The following is a 25,406-nucleotide window of genomic DNA, read 5'->3' as shown; positions in this document are numbered from 1 at the left end:
TCAACATTAACTTCATTGGACTGGTCATGTCATTCAGGTGCCTGATTATCGTCTTCCAAAGCAACTACTCTATTCCAAACTTAAAAATGGAAAGCGTATTGCTCCTGGTCGACAAGAGGTTTAAAGACTCTCAAGACAAATCTTTTAAAATGTAGTACTATCACCGACACATGGGAAACACTGGCCTGCAAGGGCTCCAATTGGAAACAGCCTTTACCAAAGGTGTCATGGACTTTGAAGAAGCTCAAACTCAGGACAAAAGGGGGAAACGTACCAAGAGGAAGGCATGTTTGGCAAACCTTCACTGTGATCAACCCCCACCGGGAAACCTATGTCCCCACTGTGGAAGGACGTGTGGATCCAGAATTGGCCTCCACAATCACTTACAGACTCCATTAAGACCGTGTTCATGGAAGACAATCTTATTCAGCTACAAGTGATGGCCAAAGAAGAAGAACACTGCTTGGTGCCAAGGTGCCTTTGAAGGTCTTCATTGGTGTCCCTGGGAAGAGGCCCCAGGGTCTTAATTTTATTTAAATAAAATATAATCTATATAGCCATTCTGGAACATAGGAAGCTGCCAAGGTTATTTGCTCATATAGCTCTGTCTATTTTGATTGGTGGCAGCTCTCCAATCCCACGTCTTTCCCATCACCTGCTGATTCTTTTCATTGGAGAGGCCATCAGTTGAACTTGAGACCTTCTGTGTATGTTCTTTCACTAATCTATGATTCTTACCTATTTGTTACAGCAGCTCTGAGCAATTGCAAGGTCTGAAAGACAGGCTTGGTGTATGATAATGGAGATAGTGGCTGATATCAGTGATATTTGGAATTCATGTATTTCCTGTACCCAATCTGTTGTCAACTTACATCTTGATCTGATGCCTCTCACTTCCTAGGCTAGTGACGTTACCGAGTGGTTCAACAGGACACACTAGTGTTGCCTAGGGCTACAGAGTAGAGGGTTAGAAAGGCTTTTGTTGGCACTGGGACATGTTGCAGACTGTATAATTACTGTTCTTAAGCTTTCTTATGTGCCGAGATTATTAATTAACACATCTTTCAGATGTAAACAAATGAACTGCTTGACTGGAAAGTCTGGTTTCCAGGCAGGTAGAAGGACAGAGTGAAGAAACTATCCCGATTTTAAGAAACAGATCCAAATATATGTATTTGCTCTGGGGCACAATAAAAGAGCTCGTAGGGTTGGCATAGCTGTGATACCATCCTTTAATGCAAAGCTGCCCCAAGCACAAAACAGTTTAAAGAAACATCTGCAAATAATCTTCCAATATCAGTAGAATCTCTCACAAAACCCCCCAGTAAGTATAACCAGAAAATGCTTCAAGATTATTATTTTCCATAGGAAATTTTCACAAAATGTTTTATAATTTTCCTCGTTTGTTTTCATAACTAACCCTATGAGGCTAGCTAGGTTGAAAGGAAGATCAGTGCATGGCCACTGAGCAGAATAGAGATTTTAACTTGTCTCTCTCTTGTTGAGTTCCAAAGACAACTCTTTCTACTGACCTGCAGAAGAGTAGCTTTTCAGCTTAGCAGTTGTCAAATGATGGTTACAGTTATCCACCAGCATTATTTATTTCTTTATTACATTTCTTATCTGACCTTTAATGTAAGGCCCCAGAGTGGGTTGAAACAATAAAAGATACTATTAGAAAACAAATTAGCAGCTACAACCATAAAATGAGAAAAGCGTAAAAACAGTTCCATATATAGCATACAATCAAAAACAAAACATCCAGGAACAAGTGTTCCTGGATGACACAGATTTTCTCTAGAATCCTCTGGGTGGTTTTGGAACTGAATCAGCCTTGGCCAACATGATGGATGGCCTTTCCTGAAAGAGGGATGAGGAGAGCAAGATCCGGTTACTCTTACTTGATCTCTCAGTGGCTTTTGAAACCCTTGACCGTGATATCTTCCTGAATTGACTGTGTGGTCTTGGAGGAACTATACTACAGAAGTTCTGGTCCTAGCTGTGCAGCTGAGACCCAAGAACATGTGGGTGGGATGCTCTTTGTCCTCCCAGCATCTGTGCTATGGAATTGCACAGGGCAGTATTCTGCTCCCAGTGCTATTTAATATGAAACCACTGAAAACAGACATTAGGCATTTTGGAGCACAGTTCCTTCTGTACACCGATGACACGCAGCTCTCGTCCTCCTTAGCATCTGAATCAGGAGGGGCTGTGCAAGCCTTGGACCAGTGCCTTAATGCAGCAGTAAACTGGATGAAGGCCAATAAATTTTAATGTAAATTAATGTGGTTGTTGATTGGCTATCAGCTGCCAACTGAGAGAAACTGCTTTACTGGGGTTCCCCCCCTTTTTTGGGGGGGATAGGTGTTACAATCAAGTTGCATATAAATTTCATGAAATAAATAAATGAAATAAACTAACCATCCTGGGATTGCACTGGAGACTCCTAGGATGTCAGCAATTTTACACATGCATGGTGCTTCATCTTCACCTGCTAACAGTTACCGGTACATTTAGAGTTAGAAACTTGGGTATATAAGCTGGGCGCCAAACAGCTCCTTAAACCAGAGTTACAGTCGCCAAAATGGAATACCTAGTTGCCATTTTGGGGCCAGATGGCTCGAAAGTCGTATTGGTTCCTGAAATTCATTCTGATTGTGCAGATTAAATATAATGGATAGAATTCCACAGGATGTGTTGCTAGTGTGTGAAAAGAGTCAAGATCCAAGGATCCCCAGTCCCAGGCATGCAGCTCCAAGTGGTGGAGATGTCAGGTGCCATCCTGGCACCTGGGCATCTTCACTTTGTTGCACGTTGTTGATAGGTAAAGGTAAAGAGACCCTTTGCCATTAGGTCCAGTCGTGACCGACTCTGTGGTTGCGGCGCTCATCTTGCTTTATTGGCCGAGGGAGACGGCGTATAGCTTCTGGGTCATGTGACCAGCATCACAAAGCCGCTTCTGGAGAACCAGAGCAGCACACGGAAACGCCGTTTACCTTCCCGCCGGAATGGTACCTATTTATCTACTTGCACTTTGACGTGCTTTCGAACTGCTAGGTTGGCAGGAGCAGGGACCGAGCAACAGGAACTCACCCCGTCGCAGGGATTCGAACCACTGACCTTCTGATCGGCAAGCGCTAGGCTCTGAGGTTTAACCCACAGCGCCACATGCCCCTAAGTTGTTGATAGCCAGGCACAAAATGTGCCTGGCAAATTTTGAATGCTGGTTACAAGTGAAATTTTTATTTCTGGCCTTGAAAGCTGCAGCCCATTTGAGTAAGAGGGAAAATTGGGTTCCCCCTGCCCCCATAGACTGTTTGGTATGCTATAGAAGATACTTTCACCCTTAAGTCCACCAAAAGCATTGTTATTTGAAGGCTGTACAAGCTTTCTCTTGCTATCATTCTTTAATGGAAAACTATTTTGAATTCGACTGAATTTAATCTTCTGTCTTTGGTTAGAATTACAGAAGAAAAAGAATTTTAAAATATTCTGTGCAGTATTATGTTTAGTGTTATTGTGAGAGAATAGTGTGAAAGTTAATAGGCAATAAAAGCTTTTATTTTGTGCATGCGAACACATGCATAGCCTAACATTTCGCTCAAAAAACTGTAAAGTGTTTTCAATATTATAGACATAACAATTACATATTGCAAATGCCCCACTTTTTAGCAGTTTCCTTATTTTAGCTGCTTCACTAAACAGCTGGCTGGTAAGAGTAGTTGCAATGAGGCCGATTATCACGAGAGGGCAGACTAGAGAAAGAAAGGGAAAATGGGGAAAAAAGTAGAATATAAAGGAAGTTTTATTTATGCAAAACTGGACATGATGCCATAGAATCTGAGGCATCTATGCAGATACATTAAGATGATTATTTGCATGTCCTTTTATGGGACAATGCTCCCTGAACAAAGTTCCAGAAGCCCACTATAAAAATATATTTTAAAATCTCAAACATGCCATTCTATACATGTTTACCCATTGAATTAAATGGGGCTTACTCCCAGCTAAGTGGGTAGAGGATTGCAATGTAAAACAGAAATCTTTGTATTTTATTTTATTGTATTGTACAATACAATATTGTATTGAATTGTACAATTTGTATTGTAGATTGTTATTGCCTCAACCAACTCGGGTGGGGGGGGGATACAAATAAGAGCAGAGAACTCATCCCTCTCCCCATGGACAGTAATTATTAAAGTGGTACCTCGGTTTACAAACACAATTGGTTCCAGAAGTCTGTACTTAACCTGAAGCGTACTTAACCTGAAGCGAACTTTCCCATTGAAAGTAATGGAAAGTGGATTAATCTGTTCCAGACGGGTCCGTGGAGTACTCAAGCTGAAGCGTACTTAACCCGAGGTATGAGTGTAATTGGTTCCGGAAGTCCATACTTAACCTGAAGCGTACTTAAGCTGAAGCGAACTTTCCCATTGAAAGTAATGTAAAGTGGATTAATCCGTTCCAGACAGGTCCGCGGAGTACTTAAACTGAAAATACTCAAACCGAGGCGTACTTAAACCGAGATATGGCTGTATCTACTCAAGTTCACACATACTAAAATGAATCACTTTTGCTATCACTTGAAATTACACATGGGGGCACAACTTCTATATATTTAAAGCACATACCCCGAATCCTGGTAACTGCCGTTTACCCTTCACAGAGCTACAACTTCCAGCAAGACTAAGAGTCCTGCTAAACCAGTACAGCAACTCACAGCATCTCACCCTTCTGTGTGTCACAAGCCGCTTAATAATATTCACCTATTTAGAATTTGTTTTTTGCTTCCCTTCATCATGCAACCTATCACAGAACGGTTTCCAACATAATATAAATGCATCTCACAGCACGGACAACAATTAAAACACAAGCATTTATAGTGCCAACCATAGTAAAACACAGAAGCGTAAAATAGGGAAAGGCTGAGATCATCTCTGGTATTCCCCCCCCCCCCCGAATTTACTTTTTCACTATTATTTTTATTTCTTCAATTTGTATACTGCCCTTCACCCGCAGATCTCAGTTCACACAAAAAATTACAATATAAAAACCGCAAAATACGTAGTAAAAATAAGAACAACAACAAACCAAAAAACTCCCTCCCACAACACATTTAAAAAAGGGCCAGGTTTCTACTTGGCCAATAAAGATTTCATTGTCCACACATCTGGGTAGCTAGTGAAGTTCCACAGCTAAGGCGCCACAACAAAAAAGGCCCTGCCCCATGTCACCACATGAGCTATGCTTGCTGGTGGCACAATGGCACCCCCACCGTAATGTGCTGACTGTAGCGTCTGGGCAGGCTGATAGAGCAGGATGAGCTCCTGCAAATAGCTCATAGCAATTACATTATAGCGTGCATTTTATCTGTGTAGCTGATATCAAGGCCCCTCATAAATGCCCCACTGTCCATCACTGTCTCAGGATAAAACCCGCATTAATTTTCAGTGCCATGTCACACACAATAAGGAGCCAGCTTGAAGTATTGCAATTTCTCCAGCACAAACAACACTTGGGCGAGGTGCTATTTATATTTTCGCAAGTGATGTCACCTTCAGCACTTCACTCATACGAGAATGGATAAAAATATCTATTGCAAAAATATATGGCAGTAACAAATTTAAAGCGCTTGCTAAAGATGAAGTAATACTCTCTGAGTCTGAGAATGCAGTCTTCTTATTAAAGGGCTAAATACCTTTTATGTGCAAACCTTGCCTCGGCTATATGGTTGAAGTTTTAAGCTAAACAAATCCATCTGCTTTTCTAGACTAAACTTCTCATGGACTTGCAACTTCAACAGGACTCTACTGAGTAAACAAACAAACAAACAAAATAATCTGCTTCCAACACATTCAAATGTTATGCACAGTAAAACATCAAACATTAAAAACTTCCCTAAACAGCTGCTGGGCACATAGAAAAGTAGAAATGAAGCTTTTCCTGGCAAGAAGATAAAAGTGATGAACAAACTCTGACTTTTTGTCTGACTGTCAAAAACATAGGTGCAAGAGCAGAAGAACAAGAGCAACAACAAAGGTTGTGCCCACACTAATTCATTTGTAGGGCAAAAAAATGAAAGTTTTGCTTTCAGTCTAGATAGGTTCTAGATCCTGCTGTTCACCAGTGGTGTGGTTACTTGATGTGTGTTTGAAAACCCTCCCCCTGATTCGGTTATCCGTGCCTTTTCCGCCCTGCACATGTGCCAGGTGAATGAAATGGGAAATGGAGATCTTGGTATATGCCCACCCACAACATCAGTGAGCAGTTGTGAACACACACCCCGCAACTGCTGGGGCAACTTCCATCTGTTTTCAACTGGACACACTGCACGGTAATGCAGTATCTCAATATGTATTTCTCGGGGGCAAAAAATATCCAGTAGGTCTAGATTGTGTGTGGATTAGCTAGAATAAGCAAGTACTGGGCCTCTCTTGATTCTAAAATAAAACTATGTTTGTGTACAGCCTAAGTCTTAGATGTGATTATGTGGCTTCCTGGTCATCTGCCTTTCTGTATTTTCCAAACTTCCCAAACTGTATTTTTCCAAAGTTGCTGTGACATTGAAAGTATTTTGTGTTTCCCAGGCAGGGGAGAGGTCAAAGTTCTACAGTATCTGAAAAAGTAGAAAGTTTCACGTGGGAGTAACGTTCTACATGGGAGAAACAGGAAGCTGAAAGGATTTGAACTTCCTGTTCCCTTCACAAAGTTGCCAGATCCAAAAGAGCTATCCAAGTTATCTGTGAGTTATCCCATTCGATCTTCAGAAAACCTTCAGGTTGTTTAATGATGGGTTTTGGAACTCCCCTTTTTACCAATGAACAACTTGATCATGGGAAAGGAAATGTTCTGGCAATATGTCTGGGCTTTACGTTGAGAGCAAGGTGAAAGGCCAAGAAGACAACACCTTGTATCACATGTTTCCTCTAAGGATGTAAAAGTTACGCAGCCAAACACGCTCAACTTCCCCTTCATCAAAACAAAAAGGAAACACCTTGCAGATAATAAAATGACTGCAAGAGCTTATGCAACAGCTTTCCCCACTGCCAGAACAGCTTTTAAAAGGACTTGTGCAACAGTCCTTGATTTGGGGAAGAAAAAACCTGATGGAATTTTAATGCAAGTCTTGGACAGAACTACATATTCTGAGACAAACATGGAGTGTCAAATCATGAACTTACCTGGTAACACAAATATAGTGACAGGAGAGAGATATCTGCAGGAGACTTTGCATAGCCTTTTCCCCAGCATACTATTTCTCCCTTACAAGTCCTCCTGTCCATTTTTTACATTTCCCCCCATCTGGGCTCAAAACTAGCCCATGGAGACAGTTTCAGGGTGCAAATCAGCAGGTGCCAAAAATATAAAGAATTCCTTCCCTAGCCCACCAATTATTGCTTATAAATATCCCCTCCACACCCCACACTCATTTTACCTTGGCAAATAGTTTGGGAACATGGGGGTGAATGCAGGCTAAGTTAGTTGAACTGAAACCAATTAGAGTTATGATTAACTAAGGAAAGCCACAACGGTTAAGTATGGTAATTTTATTCGCTGAACTTGTTGTAAATGCTTGTATGCATTACTATGTATTTAAATTCGATTGGTTGGTAACTGAATTCTAGAGAGTTCTCTAGTAGTTCTCATGCGATTGGCTAATGTTGGACTCGTGTGAGGTATCTACCGGTAGTTAAGGAGAGACTCCATTTTATGTGGTGCAAGAAGACTGTTTTGGATTCCACAGTGAACACTGCTAAGTTGAATAGGAGTGCTTCTTCTGCACTCGAAATAAAGAACAAAGCTGCAGGAGAAGGCAAAAGTGGAAATATGTTATAGAAGCTGCAAGGCATGGCCTAACTGAGATAGGAGATGTCTGAGTGCTGAGTTCTGGAAAGAAAAGAAAATACAATTGTTTGGAAGCTAGAAGAAGAGACTGTATGTACTACCATGCTCGGAGAAGTGTGTGACTATAAATATTATGTTTCAGCAAGTAAAGTTTTTGAATGTTAAAAGTCTGGACATTGGTTTAATTTCCAAAGACGGGTGTCAGTCATATACCGTATATGATTTAAGCTTCTTAGCTGCATTTTCGCTACTCTCACTTCAACAACAACTCAAAGAGATGTCAAAGAGAAAAACAGCTACCAGACTTTTAGAAGACATCTGAAGGCAGCCCTGTTTAGGGAAGCTTTTAATGTTTAATAGATTATTGCATTTTAATGTTCTGTTGGAGTGGCTGGGGAAACTCAGCCAGATGGGCAGGGTAGAAATAAATTATTATTATTATTATTATTATTATTATTATTAAATAATATTAAACTACCCCCTCCTGTTAGCGTGGTTTGGCAGAGCGGCAAAGCCACCGCCACATCCATAGCCCTACTGTGCTCCCAACGTCTGCTGCAGAAAGTGGGCAGGACAATTGGCTCCAATGGCATAGCAACAGGCCCAAAATTGTGCCTGGTCCCATTGCGTGAGAGGAGTTGGAGCATCTCAGCACCCTCTGCTCCCCACCCTAAGAACACCTCATTTGGGGAGCTGTCCAATGGATCCTGCCCACACATTTGGTATGCATGGAAGAGGGAGCTCAGTCATGGCTGGTAGGAAAGTGGCTGAGCTGGAAAAAGGGGCGCATCCATTTAATCAAAACATACTCTTGGGTCAGGTATAAAGTAGGGCGGTTTGGATTGCTCTGTTAGTCTAGAATAGATCCAACCCACAGTAATTTGTGGATTTCCCATTTCTCTAGCTCAGACCTAGACCCAAAGAGATACACCAAAAATATTATATCTTTTTATTGCTGTTCTGAGAACTAAATTTATTTTCTCGCTTTATTCGAATCCCTGCCTGAAAAAATACAGAAAGAATTTATTCGCATTAAAGGCCTTTTTTTTTGCTCGATGGGATACAGTTCTAGAGTTATGTTACATTATCACTTTCCTAGAACACATTACCGCGAATATTAAATCAATTTAATTTAGGTAATTTCTCATTAAGATGGTTAAAGATCAATAAGTCTGAACTGCAAAAGCTCACCATTTATAATTAATAAGTACAAATTATTCTACTACACCACCAGTGAGCTGAATACAACTGGAGCTTTATTTAAGATACATGATCATCATCTTTAAAAAATCCTAATGTAAAAATGGTTTTAATATGATACATTGCACATTTATTAAGAAATCTGTTCTTCAAGTGATATGAAATGCATTTCAAGTAAGTAATGTTTTGAAGAACAAATGGAAAGCGGAGTGAATCAAATACTGAGACAGTTAGATCATAACATCCCAAGACTGCAATCTTATAGGCGCATTTACCAGGAAGTATATTTCTGAATAAATATACATGATAAGGTTGCTCTGCATTTGTGGAAAAAAAAATACTTGTGTTACACACCTCTGAAAAGTTCATCAAATTTTGTGCCCACTTATAAGAGGTACAGGGCCAATTTAAACATGGGTGAATTGGTACAGTCCTCACCCAAGATCGTGTCTATATACAGTATACCCAAAATAGGCAAATAGGAACAAAAAAAATGGGCAAATTCATTCCTGAAAAGGAATACACTTAAAATCCTTAACTCTGTGTACCATAGGGATGGATGTGGACATGTCTGAAGTCTTTAATTCAGAATAGTTCTATATTGGAAGTTACCCAAAGTAGAATCTTTTTTTGACAGGTTCCAACTACATCTGCACATGAAACAATTTAACTGTGACATTTTCTTCTGGCTTTGTTTTGTTGATCCTGGCCATAATCTCATCCCATTATAATGTACAACGTACAGCATATGCTATATGTCCCAACTGATTGATTTTACAATGATTCACCCAGGTTCGATCTTACACAACGGTTTAATCTTAGGCCAGCCTAAATGCTAGACAGTGGAAAATCTACAAGTGTGTAAATATTTAAATAAATTTACATTTGCAAATATTTTGTGGCCAGAAATAAAGATTGTGAGGTTGAGCCAAGGATTTGATAGACCTTGCTCGCCTTGCAGACCCGGAGGCCTAAGCTCAACAGCATCTTAAAGAACTAGAAAGGGTTCAGAAACTTTATGCTGCCCAAGGCATCACAGCCACAAATACACAAAGCCCAAAATCTGGATTACATGCTATGGTATTAGCCAAAGTCAGCAAATAATACTAACAAAAAATACATGATTTACTAATATCATACATATGATTTTTATGCAATACAGACGGAGACCATTTTCCATGCATCCAACTGATACACGGGGCGTTTTGGATCCAGAAGAGGGCAGAATGGAGCAGGCTTATGCACACTCCAACAATGCGTGCGGGGGCCAGGAACAGAACCCCCATGCAAAATGGTTGCCGCCCTCCCTGGCCAGAACTGGGCTTAGGGCGGCTAACAGCAATAAAATTACAATAAAACGTAAAAGAAAAAGAAAAAAAAACAGTTAATTAAAATACGCGTCAAAATACAATTTAAAAAGCAGCCTCATTTTAGTAGTAGCCCATAAATCAAAACCATAAGGGGAGGGAAACATAAGGGTCAGACTGAGTCCAAACCAAAGGCCAGGCAGAACAGCTCCGTCTTGCAGGCCCTGCGGAAAGATGTCAACTATCTTAAAAGAGTTTGATTGTGTCCATATCTAACTTGACTAATCCAGAACAACTTCTGGGGAAACAAATGAATTTGTTTAAGATACCTTTTCAGCCTAAGATCTATGATATGCCTTCCCTAATATTTGACTTCTGTATGAATCCAAGGCTGTGGCAATGGGAGAAACAAGGCTCTTTTTGGGTGTTAATGCTGTGAACCCCTCCACCATGGGCTCAAGTTGTATACCTGCATAAATAAACCATATATCCTAAAGACACACAAACCCTAGGTAAGTGCCTGGAACCCTAGAATCTCGCACTGCTTGGAGATTGGGGTGGCGCGCAACAATATATTTCATTTCCTAACTCCTGTGCCATCACAAGAGCAAAGGTTTACAACTAGAGCTCCTGATCCCCGGAAACTTCATGCATCTAGCATCATATAAACACTTATCCTTTTATCTATTTCATGTTATGAAACCTCAATCAGAAACTACTTCAGAGGAGGCAATAGTTGATAGTCTGCAAAAGCGTGTTATTCAGGCTGCTGAAATGACATGCTTGAAGAAGTTCTGATATTCATCCCTGAATGAAAAGTAGCTTATTTATAATTTCAAATGTCACTATGTCTTCAGACAGGTTCCACATCTGACAAACGTACAAGCGGCACATAATCCTCTGGCATATTGCTTAATATAAAACTGTTTTTTGAATTTCATTTTCTTGAACATTAAATGCTTCTTAAAATTTATCAAATTGATCTTATTGAAGCTGCTGGAAAAGTTCATAGCTGGATCCCACATACGATATTTCAGAGAGGGAATCTTTCCTTATATTCCTCCTGTACTAGCTTAGATCATCCTCTCAGACTGTGCTTCAAAGTCCAACTCCATGGAACGTGAGAACAGTCCTGGTGAGAAGCAGCTCTTACATCAAGCACCTCGGGACCCCCTGCCCAAAGAGCCCAAATCCCCCTTCTCTATTGGTCTTGGTAGTGGTGCAAAAAAGCATCTATTCCATTTGACCTCTGATTCACTTGGCTTGTCCTTATTGATACTGCTGCTTTTGGTTTGCTTGCTCATTTGTTGAATTTGTTTTGCTATGGTATGGCACTCTGAATGCTAGGAAAGGTGGCCAACAAATGGGTGGTTTTTTTAAAAAAAAATAATGAATGCATTTGTCTCTGGGGGACAACAGTGAACTAGAGTGGCAGGTGAAAAAGAAGATAGGACTCTTCCACTTTCTACACAGTTGTGTGAAAATTTCATATGTAGCCTGCTGAGACTATACCTGTTGAAATCTCCTCTTCTATTCAACTACAGTGGTACCGGTACCTCTACTTACGAATAACTCTACTTACGAATGTTTCTACTTATGAATAGAGCTCCGTCCGCCATCTTGGATGCGGTTTAGATAGGATTTTTTCTACTTACGAATTTTTAGATAGGATTTTTTCTACTTACGAATTTTTTCTCCCAATGCATTCCTATGGGATTCGACTTACAATTTTTTTCTACTTACAAATGTGTGTTTGGAATGCATTAAATTCATAAGTAGAGGTACCACTGTATTTTTATTTTATTGCATTGCATTGCAATCCCATCTTTTTCTCCAAGGAGCTCAAGGTAAGTGCACATGCTTCTCCCACTTCTCATTTAATCCGCACAACAATCATGTGAGGTAGATTAGGCTGAGAGGCACCCAAGCTCAAGCTCACCTAGAGAGCTTCATAGCCTAGTCTGACACTCTAACCACCAAACCACACTGTCTCTCTACAGGTGCCCTGTCCTCTTTTGCATCTGGGTGACTACCCTAAACCGGAACCTGCTCATGCCAACACTCCAATGAGAAGATCAGGTCCACCACAACTTCTCCAGCGACAAAACTCTACAATAAAAATCATATGTAGAAGGAGGTAGTGCATGCACCACTCTTCGTGGTATTAAAATTTAGCCAGCAATCCTATGGACACTTGTTTGGAAGCAAGTTTCATTGAACTCAATGGAGCTTCCTTCAGAGAAGGCACAGACAGGACTGTGCTGTCAATGTTCATCAGCTCAGTCTGTAGAAGAGACTCTAAATCTCAGGGTTGTGAGTTCAAGCCCCGTGTTGGGCAAAAGAGTCCTGTATTGCAGGGGGTTGGAGTCAATGACCCTTGCGGTCCCTTCCAACTCTACAATTCTATGAGTCTATTATTATGGTGCAATCAAGATGAAGTTAGACATGCCTATTTCATATGGAGTTGTGTGGGGGTCCAATTTTAACAATAAATTTTAACAATTTTAACATGTCAATATACCCTCCCTGCACTTGCTACTTACCTCCACACAACTCCTCACCCCACCAGCACTTTTAATCCTGCCAGGTTCACTTCTGATACTGGGACCTTGCTGCAGAAAGGCAAGCTATGTATGGAAGGAGAAGGGGGACAACATCCCTTTTGCTGTCGGAATTGGATCTCACCACCCTGCTTTCTACATGACTGGGTTGGCTATGTGTAGAAACTCATGGAATTGCCACTGTCCAGTGTAATTTGACTTCTACTGAAATTTGCGTCAAGAAAATATGCTTCTTGCTCTAAGTTCAGGGATGACTGCCTTGTGTTTTAGCCCCTCAAGTTGATTAGCATTTTTCTGAGAAGCTAGTCATTGTTTTCGCATGTATACACTTTCCTAGGAAGACATAACTCTGCATTTAGAAACATATAAGTGTAAAACTTGAGAATGAAAACACCGAAAAGGGTGGATTGGTGGATGAACAGGTATTGTTTCTAATCAACGTGAAATGGCTATGGTTCCTTGGATAACCAAAATTCAGTCTTCCTTTATTTCAAGCTCAACACATGAAATAGCTAGTTTCCAGATTCAAAAGTTCATCAGCTTGCAAGCACAATTTTTAAAAAAGTTAGTATCAGTTTGAGAATGGCAGCTACAAAAAATGGCTTTATCAAAAACATAACATCATGCCATGTGCAGCTAAGAACAAAAAAAAATTACCTGTATTGCCAAATGCCCTAATTTTCTCAACCATTCATCAACAGAAAACCCTTTCCTTTCCTTGCAGTAGATAAAAGCAGCCATTAGTCTCTGAATTGCAAGTTCTTGGCTGCCCCCCCCCCAGGAAGAAGAAAATCCCGGAGAAAATATCAGCTGGGTGTGCGCATAACAAGGCCCAGAGAGACACATCCAGAAGTTTCTTCTTATGTTGAAATTATGTTGGAGCTGTTTTCTGTTCTTTCAGAGCTATGCAAGCGCCAGAATAACTGCAAGGCTTGCAAGTCCTAGTATATCTCAAGCCTTTCCCAAGGCACCCCAACACTATCTGAGGCACTGAAACTATGGCAACCGAATGAGAAAGCAGCTTCCATGATTAATAGATGAAGAGGCCAAGGACAGTGTCAAGCTAGGCCATAACTCAAGAATGGGAAAGGAATTAGCCCAGATCCATGTCAAACTGGCACTAAACAGAAGATGTTGACAGGTATCAATGGTTTTCGTTTTATTAAAAAAACTCATAAAATACAGCAAATTATCTGCTTCCTCTTTTCTCTTTTCCTGAAAAGATGTATCCCATGCAAATGGCGAGAGAGAGAGAGAGAGAGAGAGAGAGAGAGAGAGAGAGAGAGAGAGAGAGAGAGATCCTTTATAATGAAGCACAGTTGGCTACTTAAAAGAGATTATCTGCTATTTTACCGGAAACTTTTTAGTCCACAAACACAATGTAGTCAAGTTTCCTGGAGTTAAGATGTAGATTTTTGCTAGAGAGTCAGAAACAAGACCTTCGCTTTCACTAGCTGCATAAGGATGCTCTCCTTTTAATTACTGAAAGATTCTTGTGAGGTTTTTGTGGCTAAGCAATATTGACGAAAAGCACATGGTATAAATACTGGGAGGGGAAAGTGCTTAATCAATATGGCAATCACAATCCCACTCTAGGAAAATGTCTAGCTTTTATACGCTGGGCCCAGACTATGGCTGAATTCCATGTCATAAAACCATCCATTTGCTCCTGCTGCCATGAGTATTTGGTTTCCATTCAAGGCAGCTGGATATAGAATCCATAGGCGTAATGGAGTATTTCCCCCCCTCCCAAACAACTTTTGCCAACAGCTTCATCCTGCAGTCTAGCATGTAGGCAAAAATAAAAATACCACAGATTTCACCAGAGCATGTCTGAATCCTTTCTGGACATGTTTTGCTTGGGAGCTACAGAATAGAATTGTGAGGACCAATATATTCACAGTGAATTCCAAGTATCTGCACTAAAACACTGTATATAGTAATTGCTATTATTAAAAAAAAATACTTTTAAAGGGAAAGGTCAGTACTGAACGCAGTGAGTTACCATATGTCTTCCCTCTTGAGATGTAGCAACTGGCAGTTCTGTTAATAGCTGGCTTATCGTTTTCCGTCCATGCTTCAGTCTCTACAGATACACTTTGGGATTTTTATTTCGAAAAGCCCATTCAGACAAAAAGGAACTAGTCCTGAATGCTTGCTTCTTCCCTACAAAAACAAAAACCCTGCAGAAAACTAGATGGAAGGGAAAAATGCTCCTCCTTGACTGCTATGTTACTACAGTATTCTCACTGGCATTTAAAAAACTGGTAAGTACTCAAATCACGAGGCTGTGTCCCATGGAGTGCAGGCGCCAATCTATCGGGCTTATCCTATAGCTCTGTGACTGTAACAAATCTTTGCTTTGGGTGTCAACTTTGGCTTCAAGGGAGGCTATAAATAAAATAGCAACATACTAGGATTTGTCTAGTACAGTGGTACCTTGGTTTGCAACCGTTTTGGATTACAACCACGTCAAACCCGGAAGTGTGTGTCCCTTTTTTTATTATTACAACCCTTTTTATTATTATTACAACCCATTTTTTTGGGGGGGGGAGGCCCCATTGGCGAAAGCGTGCCTAGGGTTACAACCTGTTTTGGTTTACAACCGAACCTCTGGAACGGATTATGGTTGTACCGTAAATCAAGGTACCACTGTACACTATAGGTAATTCAGAAGAGGGTATCATTGTATTTAAGGAGTTAAATGTAATAACTCACAAAAGTTGGGCAGGATTCCATTGGATAACTACATGGAACTCTATGCAAATAGATTAAAAACCAAAACAAAACTACTGGAAATTCTAATTCAAGATTCCATAAATTTGTCTCATTTTCTCACCTCAAGATTGGCTTAACCATAATAAAAGTAGAGATGTTATTTCATGGTTCAGGACAAATTCCTGATCAAGTAATTAAGTAATCATGACCTATCTTTCAGCACAAGCTGCCAAAGTTCTTGGATTTAAGCCAAGTTAGTCCCTCGGAAACTGACTGTACTAACTCTTCTTAAAGCCAGTTATTTTAGCTTATTTTATGAAGAGTAGGTTGACCTATTGGTTGAGCAAATTTAGTTACGCTAACCAAATTGACATCAAATAACCAGTCTGTGAAAAGTTTGCCTAAAGCCAACTCTTGAGCATTACCAATGTGATTAGAATTTTCTCCAGTGCCCCAAAGTGAGATCACAACACATGAACTTTCTTAGCTACCGACAATGTTTTTTTTAATCCCTTGCTTGTCCACAAAGATGCAAGTCCATTGCTTACCAGGCAATGGGAGCCATTAGAAATCCACAAATGCCACACACTGCTGAGCTTAAAGGTAATGGTAAAGGTAAAGGGACCCCTGACCGTTAGGTCCAGTCACGGAAGACTCTTGGGCTCATCTTGCTCTATAGGCTGAGGGAGCCAGCATTTGCCCGCAGACAGCTTCCAGATCAGCATTACTAAGATGCTTCTGGCGAACCAGAGCAGCGCACAGAAACGTCGTTTACCTTCCCACTAGAGCGGTACCTATTTATCTACTTGCACTTGGCGTGCTTTCGAACTGCTAGGTGGGCAGGAGCTGGGACCAAACAATGGGAGCTCACCCTGTTGTGAGGGTGAACTGCCGACCTTCCAATCAGCAAGCCCTAGGCTCTGTGGTTTAGACCAGAGCACCACCCGCGTCCCTACTGAGCTTAGTCAGTACCAAATGGGTGAGTCTGCAATAGTCATGAGGTAAGCCACTGCCCATGCAACTCCTCAGTTCAAAACCTTAGTCTGAGGCTAGTAACATAGTTATGTGCAATATTCAAACAAAATGTTTATGATCATGGGCAATGACCAGTCAAGTGCTATCTTAAGCACAATTGCTCAGAAGTTTCATGGGTTTGCATCCAACAAAGTCATCGTGATCTCAGAACAACTTAAGTTCACACAATGGCACTACCCTACTCTTCTCCTCCTTTGTTGCTGTTGTTGTTGTTCAGTTGTTTAGTCGTGTCTGACTCTTCGTTACCCCATGGACCAGAGCACACCAGGCACTCCTGTCTTACACTGTCTCCCACAGTTTGGTCAAACTCATGTTTGTAGCTTCAAGAACACTGTCCAACCATCTCGTCCTCTGTGGTTCCCTTCTCCTTGTGGCCTCAATCTTTGGAGCCTCAGCTTCAGGATCTGTCCTTCCAAGTGAGCACTCAGGGCTGATTTCCTTCAAATTGGATTCTTCTCCTACCACCCCCCAAAATTTGCTTCACAGGCTTGGGTGAATCCCAGCAGCACTTGGGGGGCATATGGGGAGAGAAGATAGCAGGGATGTTCTGCACAAGTGGAAGTCGTTGCGCAAGCACGACTTCACAGGAAATTAAAACTTGCTCTCTGGTAATTGTGCTTGGGATTGCAAGTTTAGTTGTAAATTGCTTAGGGAAAGGGCTCATTGACACAATAACATAATTGCTTTGTGAGTGGCGTTTAACTGCACACACAAAAAGGCAAGGCACATGGGTCACTATTTTAGAACCTGCCAAGTTGAGGTTTCAGGATGGATATGGAAAATGGTACCAGCTGAGTACTGGTAAAGTGTTGAAAGCAAGATGTTGAAAACACATTGGAATAAAAACATATTAGAGACAGAATCCAGGCAGCTACAAGTTCTAGGCTTACAAACCTGAATCCTGTTGCTACTGTCCTACTGCGACCGCGGAGTGAAAACAGCAGCTGCCAACCCAGACAGCAGCATCCTCTCTGTCAGGTGACCTGATCGCTGTATATCTCTTACCCATCTAACTGTGATGCTTTGAAATGTACTTAGTTAATTACTAGAGGCACTTCACGACCACCAATTAAGACATTACAGAAGAAATACTAGCTTCTGGCTTGTTTTTCTGGGATGGAGGAAACATTGGAAAGCACTTCGAAGAAGATGCAGATGTAAAGTTTGGAGAAAAGAGTCGAATTAAATGTTGGGCAAGATCTTCTGCAATCCATGTTCTGGGTCGAGCATCGATCTCACCAATGACAAGTCTTGTCAGTGTAGACTTGGCTAAATAATTACAGGAGTATGCATACACCCACAAATTGAGCCTTTGTCGTTCCCTCCTCTCTTCCCTCTTTTTAAGGTGTTTTGCAGCTACAGAAAATGTTATGTTCTATGTTCTGAAAAGGATACCAATTTTCAGAATTACATTAGTGCCATGAACAGCAAAAATTACATTTCCCTAGCCAGGTGATGAGGCGGAAACTATGTCCTGAGCTGCAAATAATTGTGAACTCGTCCACTCCACAGTGAAAGGCATTGGCATCAGAAGTCTTTCTTTGGCCAAGATCATATCCAATAGGTTGCTTAACATGTTTTACTCATGCCTGGTTTGTTTTAATTAACTATGTGGTTACTTTTACCAGGATTGCATTGGGGTTGGAATACTCAGAATGTACAATGAGTTGTCAGTTTTTCCTCCATGATATGATCCATAAATATCAGCATGCTCTGACACAGCATATGTCAGGAATGAGGAACCGATGGTCCTCCTGGTGTTGTTGGACCGGCTTATGGTCAAGGATGATGGAAGTTATGACTCCAACATCTTAAAGGCAACAGGTTCCCCATCGTTTGTACCTTGGAAGTAGAACAGAATCAGTTCCGGAATTCCATTCGAGTCCCAAAAAGTTCAAAAACCAAAGCGCAGCTTACGATTGGTTGCAGGAAGCTCCTGCAGCCAATCGGAAGCCACCAGAATCCCTGTCGGACGTTTGGCTTCCAAAAGAACGTTCAAAAACCAGAACACTCATTTCTGGGTTTCAATTGTCCGGGAACAGATTTCTTCGGGAGCCAAGGCATTCGAGATCCAAGGTACGACTGTATATGAATGCTTTTATTGAAGTCCTAAATTGTGCAGGTCTTGTCTTATTTGATATAGCCTTACTGATTTCAACCAAATTAACTTTGTTGAATAATCCCATCTGTTTTGATCTTTGAGATATTGAATTATATCATATAGAAAAAGAGGTAATAAAAGCACCACTTTTGTTCCTATGCCATGTTCTCCTGCCTCTACCGGTAACTGCATATAATTTGCCTCAAGAATTTAAACGTTAGAGTCACTTGAAATCCCAGTATCTAACTGCTCTTGGTTAGTAACCTATCAGGTTAATGAGTGATAGATTTCTACAGAACACACCGGACATTCCTCTAGATAGCACAGCAATGTATTCCTGCAAATAGGCAAAGATTCAATGCATTTGTTAGGTGAAGTCAATTTAATCCTTTTATGCCTTTATTGCCTTAAACCATGTGAGCGCCTTTCATATGCATTCATGTTTAGTTCTTCTTGCTCTTGTGGAGGTGACAAATCTCCCCTTTCTTTTACCAAACAAGCACACAAACAAGTTTACAACTGCTGACTTCCTTTTAGAGCACAGTTCTATTTTGGATTTATCACAGATCATTAATTTGCTCTCTTTTTTATCAATGAATGCAGTTCCTTGCTCTTAACCCCTGCTGCCCTTTTTTTCCAGACTCCAGCTGCACTAGCTTCACTCCTCAAATTACAACCTGTGAAAAAGGGCTATGGCTCTAGCATCTACTTTTGTTACCATGAAATAGCTGGGGATGTTAAGTAGAAGTGTCCTTTATCCATTTGAGTGCCCAGGTTTTTTTCCCTTTCAGGAAGCTTGGTTTAGCACATGAAGTAGGTCTCTTTAATTATCAGAAAAAGAAGCACTATGATGTTAACTAATGTATGGGTAACATATGTGAAAATCGGATTTTTTTTACTCATGGTTCAGATCATCTTTGACTTTTTGTATAAAGCAAATGAACAAACCAACTATTTCCTATCTATTGTATTCCCTGCAGCCACTCCCCTCCCCTCTATACAGTGTTTCAGCATTTGCAGACAGCATGTACAGTACCAGTTTTCAGTTCCTCCTTATGTTAAGCTCTTATTAAAGTCAGATTTTCCCAAGTAAGAAAGGCCGAAGGCCTATATATAGTTGTCCGGAAGATCCAGATTAAGTTTTATAAACTATTAGTGTTTAAATGGGATCATGCCAATACCATGAGAAATTATATCATGTAGAGAAATATCCTGGCAGTGCACTTTCACTTAAAGAAGATGAAGTCCCAGTCATCTCATGCACTGAACAATAAAAGCAGTTGTTACTTAAAAATAAAGGTCTAAAGAGCCTAGTTCTTCCCTATTCTCTGATTCTTCACTAAACAATGTGAAGAGACGCAATGCAATCCTATGCATATCTACTCACAAGTAAACCTCATTGATTTCCATGGGACTTGCTTCCATGGTAAGTGTTTTTAGAATTGCAGCCTGGGAGCCCCACTGAACTCAGTAGATCTTTCTTCCGAGTACACATGTATAGGATATGATATGCTCTGTGGAGCAGTTAATTAAAGCAGAAAAAAACCCTACAAACTCTGTGGGGTTTTGGAAAGTATTATTTCTAGGTATCAACAGAGCCATTCTGCAAGCTTTCCTAAAGCACCTCCCTCTACCCTAAGGAATTATATTCCTAGAAAAGCAGTAAGTCCAGGAAACAAGGATGGCAGAATCAAGACCAAAAAAGTGACATTTCAACAGTCCAACCGGTTTGTCTGCTTTTTAAAACAAAGGTCACAATACAAAAACAACATTGTCTTTCACAAAAATAGTAGAATATAAAAGCATAGCTGCCAAGTTCTCCCTTTTTTTAAGGGAAATTCCCTTATGCTGAATAGGCTTCCTCGCAAGAAAAGGGAAAACTTGGCAGCTATGATTAAAAGAACAATAGTTGGAGACAGAATTCTGCCACACTTATTTAATGTTAAGGTTAATAATTAACCTTGATGTGTGTTGGTAACTTCGGTTTAATAGAAATTGCTTGATGCAGTCATGATGATTTTACTTCCATTGTGTTGCAGATGACAAAAGATTGGCCACTCACAAACAAACCAAACTGATTGTTCCTATCTGAACAATTTTAAATCTACAGGTTTTCAATTTTATTTATACCGGTAAGAACCCACTCCTGGGGAAATAATAGTTTCCTTCACAAAAATGGGAGCAGATATACAAAAATATGCATACAGGGGTTAGCAACACAAATGCTAAGGTACAATAAGCATTGCACAATGAAGCCAGCTACAGAAATTCACTGGTCCCAGACAACTGTATATCCATAAACCACAGCACTCTGTTTTTCTCTTTGCTAAAACTGAATGAAAACTTAAGAGATTATGATTTATTTATTTATTTTGAAATTCAGCCTTTAACTCGGCTTTTCAGTCACCACAACCAAGTGGATTTTCACTTCTCTTTCCATGAAACTTCTGCAAAACAACACACAGTGTGAACCAGCCATCATCTCTACAAGTCCCCACCCCCCTTTTCTCTAAGAAAAAACCTTAAAACCTGTTCCAGCGATAGTTCCTGGAACCTGACAATACCCAGACTGGATTTCCCCGGGTCTGGATCCAGAACCCTTTGCCTAGATTGCTGTGAGCTGTTCTGCCGAATGATGCTCCAGGGAAACCAAGCCAGCAGCCAGCAGTTCCCAGCTCCCCCCCCCAACTCCCCTGAGCTGCCTCAGTTCTGCTCCACTTCTCCAACAGACCAGCAGGCAGGGAAAACAACACATGGGGATTTGTAGGCTTCCCACTTTCACTCATGCAAATTCACAGCCAGAGCACTTAATACACATTACTCTCAGCCCAGAGCTTTCCAGGCTCATGTAGCCAGCACACCTTAACAGCGACACACCACCAGCATCAGCCTCTGCTCTCCCTTCAGCTGCTGGCCTGGCAGCTGGCTTAAGGTGGTTGGTGGTAATACTGAGAAACTCCCACTGATCTCTTTTTTATTATTATTCCAAAGGAGTCTGGGCAGTGCTGGGAGGGGGCCTAGCAGCTTCCCATGAGCTGCACCTCCTTCCCCAGTGAGTGGGGAACTCCCATTAATGCCTTTCTTCTCCTGTCTTTGGGCATTATCTTCATCCAGTCAGCAGTTTTGAGGGAACAACAAAATTCTGTCCAAGGACTTTCCACAGTTCACATCATTCCCTAGTGTCAAAGGGAAGTTAGGGGAGAACAACTGAAACATGAAGTTTCGGGGGCAGCGATAGTTTCTAAAATAAGATGTACTTGGTGGGGGGGGGCTGCACAGAAACTGTACTACTGTCTGCCCTGAAAATCCTATTCCCTTCATCCCAAATAGGGGAGCTGGCTGTGATTATTACAGCGGCGAGGGAAGGGCACTCTGCACATGCTCAAAGGCACACCCCTTCACTATTACAGAAAGTAATATGTTGAAGAAGGGTTCGTAGTCTAATTCCTGGTGAGCCCTGGCTCAGATTAATCCCTGCTAGCCAAACGGATGGCGGTGTGCACACAAATGCCCATGGCTTCACAATATGTATCACAATAACTTTTTAACATGTCACCCCAGTGCCTCAGGAGCAGGTCCGTCTCCCAATGCTACAAAGGACTTAACAGCACAAGGAGTTCTGTTTCCCAAGGAACCACGTTGCCTGGCCCTTTCTCCTCCTCTAGCATTCCCCCTCGGGTAATGTGCGTTACATTGTGAGCGTCCTCTCCCCTCTTTTGGCCAGAGCAAAGGGCAAGCAACCTTCAGCTACACCTTCCTAAGTTCTCTTCGAAGGTCTCGTGTAAGCCCCACTGTCCTCTCCACTTCTAGGTCTAGAGACATCTCCCATGCTTTCGGTGGTCAAGGGACACCCATAAGCGGGGTGGAGGAGGTGCGCACACAGAAAACCACGCGGGTGCCAACTTAAATATTGGGGGTGGTGGGGGGGAGTAGTTTAGCCTCGCCCCGCATAATTGATCACAAGAATGGCGATGCCCATCAACTTGGGGAGGGGGCGGCCCCCTCAGATATTTTATTTGGGGGAGGGAGCAAAGGTACCTCGGCCCCCAGGAGTTGTATGCACACAGATAAACGGCAAGAGGAAGGGTAGGGACCCCATTATTAGCTCCTCCCTTCCGCGGAGGCTGCAGGAGGGACTTGAGGGAGGGAGAGAGTAACCCGCGGGCGCGCAACTCCTGCTCCTCTCCCCCCCCCCCCCCCAAGCGGCAAAGAGAAAAAGGGAGCAACGGCGACAGGAACCTTGCCCTGCACGGCTCCGCTCTCTCCACAGACACCAAACGCCTCTCCTACTTCGGTTTCTCCCGTCAGTTCTCTAGAGAGAAACCGACTCGACAGCTGCCCCTCCCCTCAACCGCGGGGTGCAACAGGGGGCAGAGAGAGGAGCAGCAGCCCTCCGCCCGCGCCAAGCCCCGTCCCCAATCTCGCAAACAAAGCCGGAGACGGGCGGCGCCGTCACACACGCTGCTCCCCCCCCCCCAAGGGACCAGGGTGGGCACTGGTCACCGCGCCGAGGGCGGAGGAGAGGCGTTGGCCCCGGCAGAGAGAGGCGAGCTCGGGGGTGGGGTGGGGGGACAGGGGGTCCGCCTCTCCCTCAGCCCCAAGTTTCCGTCCTCGCCCGACGGCCGCCGCTTCGCCAGCCCACCTGCCCCCGCGCTCGCAGCCGCCGCCGCTTCTCCTCCGCCGTCACATTGTCTCCGAAACAAAGACTCCACGCCCATCCTGCTCGCCCCCCAAGGAAGCCTCGTGCGGAGCGACGGGGAAAAGCCGGGCTCGGAGCGGCGCGGCTGCACTGCCTGCCACCGAGGCGGGGTGTGTGTGTTTGTGTGTGTGTGGCGCGGTTTCATAGCCCGGCAGCGGGCAAGCAAGCGGGCAGCTCCCGGGCAAAGTGTCCCCGAACCGCGAAAGCGAGGGAGCGGGGCGGAGGGAGGGCGCTCGCAGCGAGCTTTTGCAACAAAACAAACGCGCCCAGTTCGTGCAAGATTAAGAGCATGGCAAGAGAAATAAGGCATTCTCTCCTCCCCGGGAAACTGTACGGCGCGCGTGCACACAAAAACACGGACCCGGGTCAGGGGAGAGAAAGGGGCTCCGGCATATGGAGCGTGCCCGAGCCGTCCTCGTCTCCTCCTCTCTGTGCAGCCACCGCCGCCTCCGCTTCACCATCCTTCTGCTGTCCTGCAGGACCTCGCGCTGCAAGCTCCCCGCGCTTGCAAACGCAGCCCGGAACAATGCCCTCGTGCATATCCCGGAACGCAGAGAAGCAGCAGCGCAGTGCATGGGGATGGGGGGGGGGGGAGAAGAGAGAGGAAAAAGGAGTTCACGTACCTCGTCGGTGCATGTATCTGGGAGGCTTACGAGGACAGGACTAGCTGATGGAGTGTCCCATTTAGTAATCCATTTAAGGGGATCGCTCCGCGAAACTCGATCCACTCTCGCCTTTGCAATCCTTTGTCATTATTACCGGCGTGCGTCCTAGGGGGAGCGGGGCGTGTGTATGTGTGTGCGCGCGTGGGGCGGCGGCGGCGGCGTGTGGAGGTTTTGGGTGGGTGGGGGGAAAAGATTCAATATTTCGACTTTGGGGGACGCGATGTGTCCATCTCCACGGAGGGTGGGGGGCAAAGGGGGAAAGGGTTGGGTGTGGGGAGGGGGCAAATCAAAGAGCTCCGGTTATTCCTCTTCCCGATGCCACTCGCGCTGCCACTCCAGTAAGTCCCCTTCCGACGGATCGTGGGAGAGGAGAAGTCCTTTCAGGGTCTTGCGCTGGCCCTCCGAAAAAGTGCTCCCGACGGGCGAGGCGTCTTCGGGGGAACTCCTCGTCTGCAGGCAGAGCTGCTTGTGCCCCGGCAGGAGAGTGCGCTTCGCCCCAGCTCGCCTGGTCATTGAAGTGCGTGTTTGGGGAGGACTTCACAGCAGCCTCTCTCCGTTTCTCTCCCGATCTCCCTGCGCCCTGCCTCTCTTCCCACTGCGAGTCTCCGTCCCAACTCTTCTGTCACTGGGAAGCAGCTTGGCTGGAGGTGGAGTCAAATCCCGGGCTGGATTTCGCGGAAACGGACTGCCCCGAGCATGACATCCACCTTCGCCCACTTCTCAAACAGCCAGCCCATGAATGTGTGTGTGGGGTTTTTTCGGGGGCGGGGGCGAGGAGGGCATGGGGGAAGGGCGGGTGCCAGCAAAGTGCCAACACTCCCACAGAAAAAGAGAAACCGGGAGCCCTCCCTTTATTCCGCTCTCTCTTCTGTGCATACATTCAATGTAACTGATGGGGATTCTGATGGGAAACCGGGGGACACGATGGAGAAAGTTTCTTCTGCCTAATTAAATAAAAAAAGAGATTTGTTTGAAAAGAAGAGGAGGAAGAAAGCCTGCTGAGAAACACTACCAGAGACGAGCTGCGAGAAAGGATTTGTTCATCGATTATTATTTTTTAAATTGAAAAGTTTAAACTTTAAAGGGATGTGTTAAGTCCTCCTCATTCAAACGGCGGTACCGAGGATGATTTTCCCACTGCAACAAAGCGTTGTCTGCGGAAGGCGTGCGCAAAAGGAACTCTGCTCACAATTCAAGAATAATCTTTTGGAACGAGCCTAGCATGAGTTTTTTAAGAGGATTGCAACCTACTTCCAGAATCTTTCACCCACACAA

At 43.2% G+C, this 25,406-nt stretch overlaps 1 protein-coding gene across 6 annotated transcripts in view; it reads right to left on the bottom strand.

Annotated features, from left to right (window-relative positions):
* Positions 1–24,840, bottom strand: part of SEMA6A (semaphorin 6A) — a 185,311-nt gene extending 160,471 nt beyond the window's left edge. For 4 of the 6 annotated variants that reach the window (XM_035100288.2, XM_035100290.2, XM_035100289.2 and 1 more), the window contains exon 1: positions 24,090–24,839. The gene's annotated coding sequence lies outside the window, so the exon portion shown is untranslated. Of the gene's footprint in view, positions 1–23,409; positions 24,061–24,089 lie in introns of those variants that run through there. The other 2 variants (XM_035100287.2, XM_060280149.1) reach the window with 2 other exon arrangements.
* Positions 24,841–25,406: the final 566 nt, after the last annotated feature.

This window comes from Zootoca vivipara, chromosome 11, assembly GCF_963506605.1.
Source record: "Zootoca vivipara chromosome 11, rZooViv1.1, whole genome shotgun sequence".
NCBI lineage: Eukaryota > Metazoa > Chordata > Lepidosauria > Squamata > Lacertidae > Zootoca > Zootoca vivipara.
Note: the sequence above shows the minus strand (reverse complement) of the source record. Positions and strands in the feature narration are given on the sequence as shown.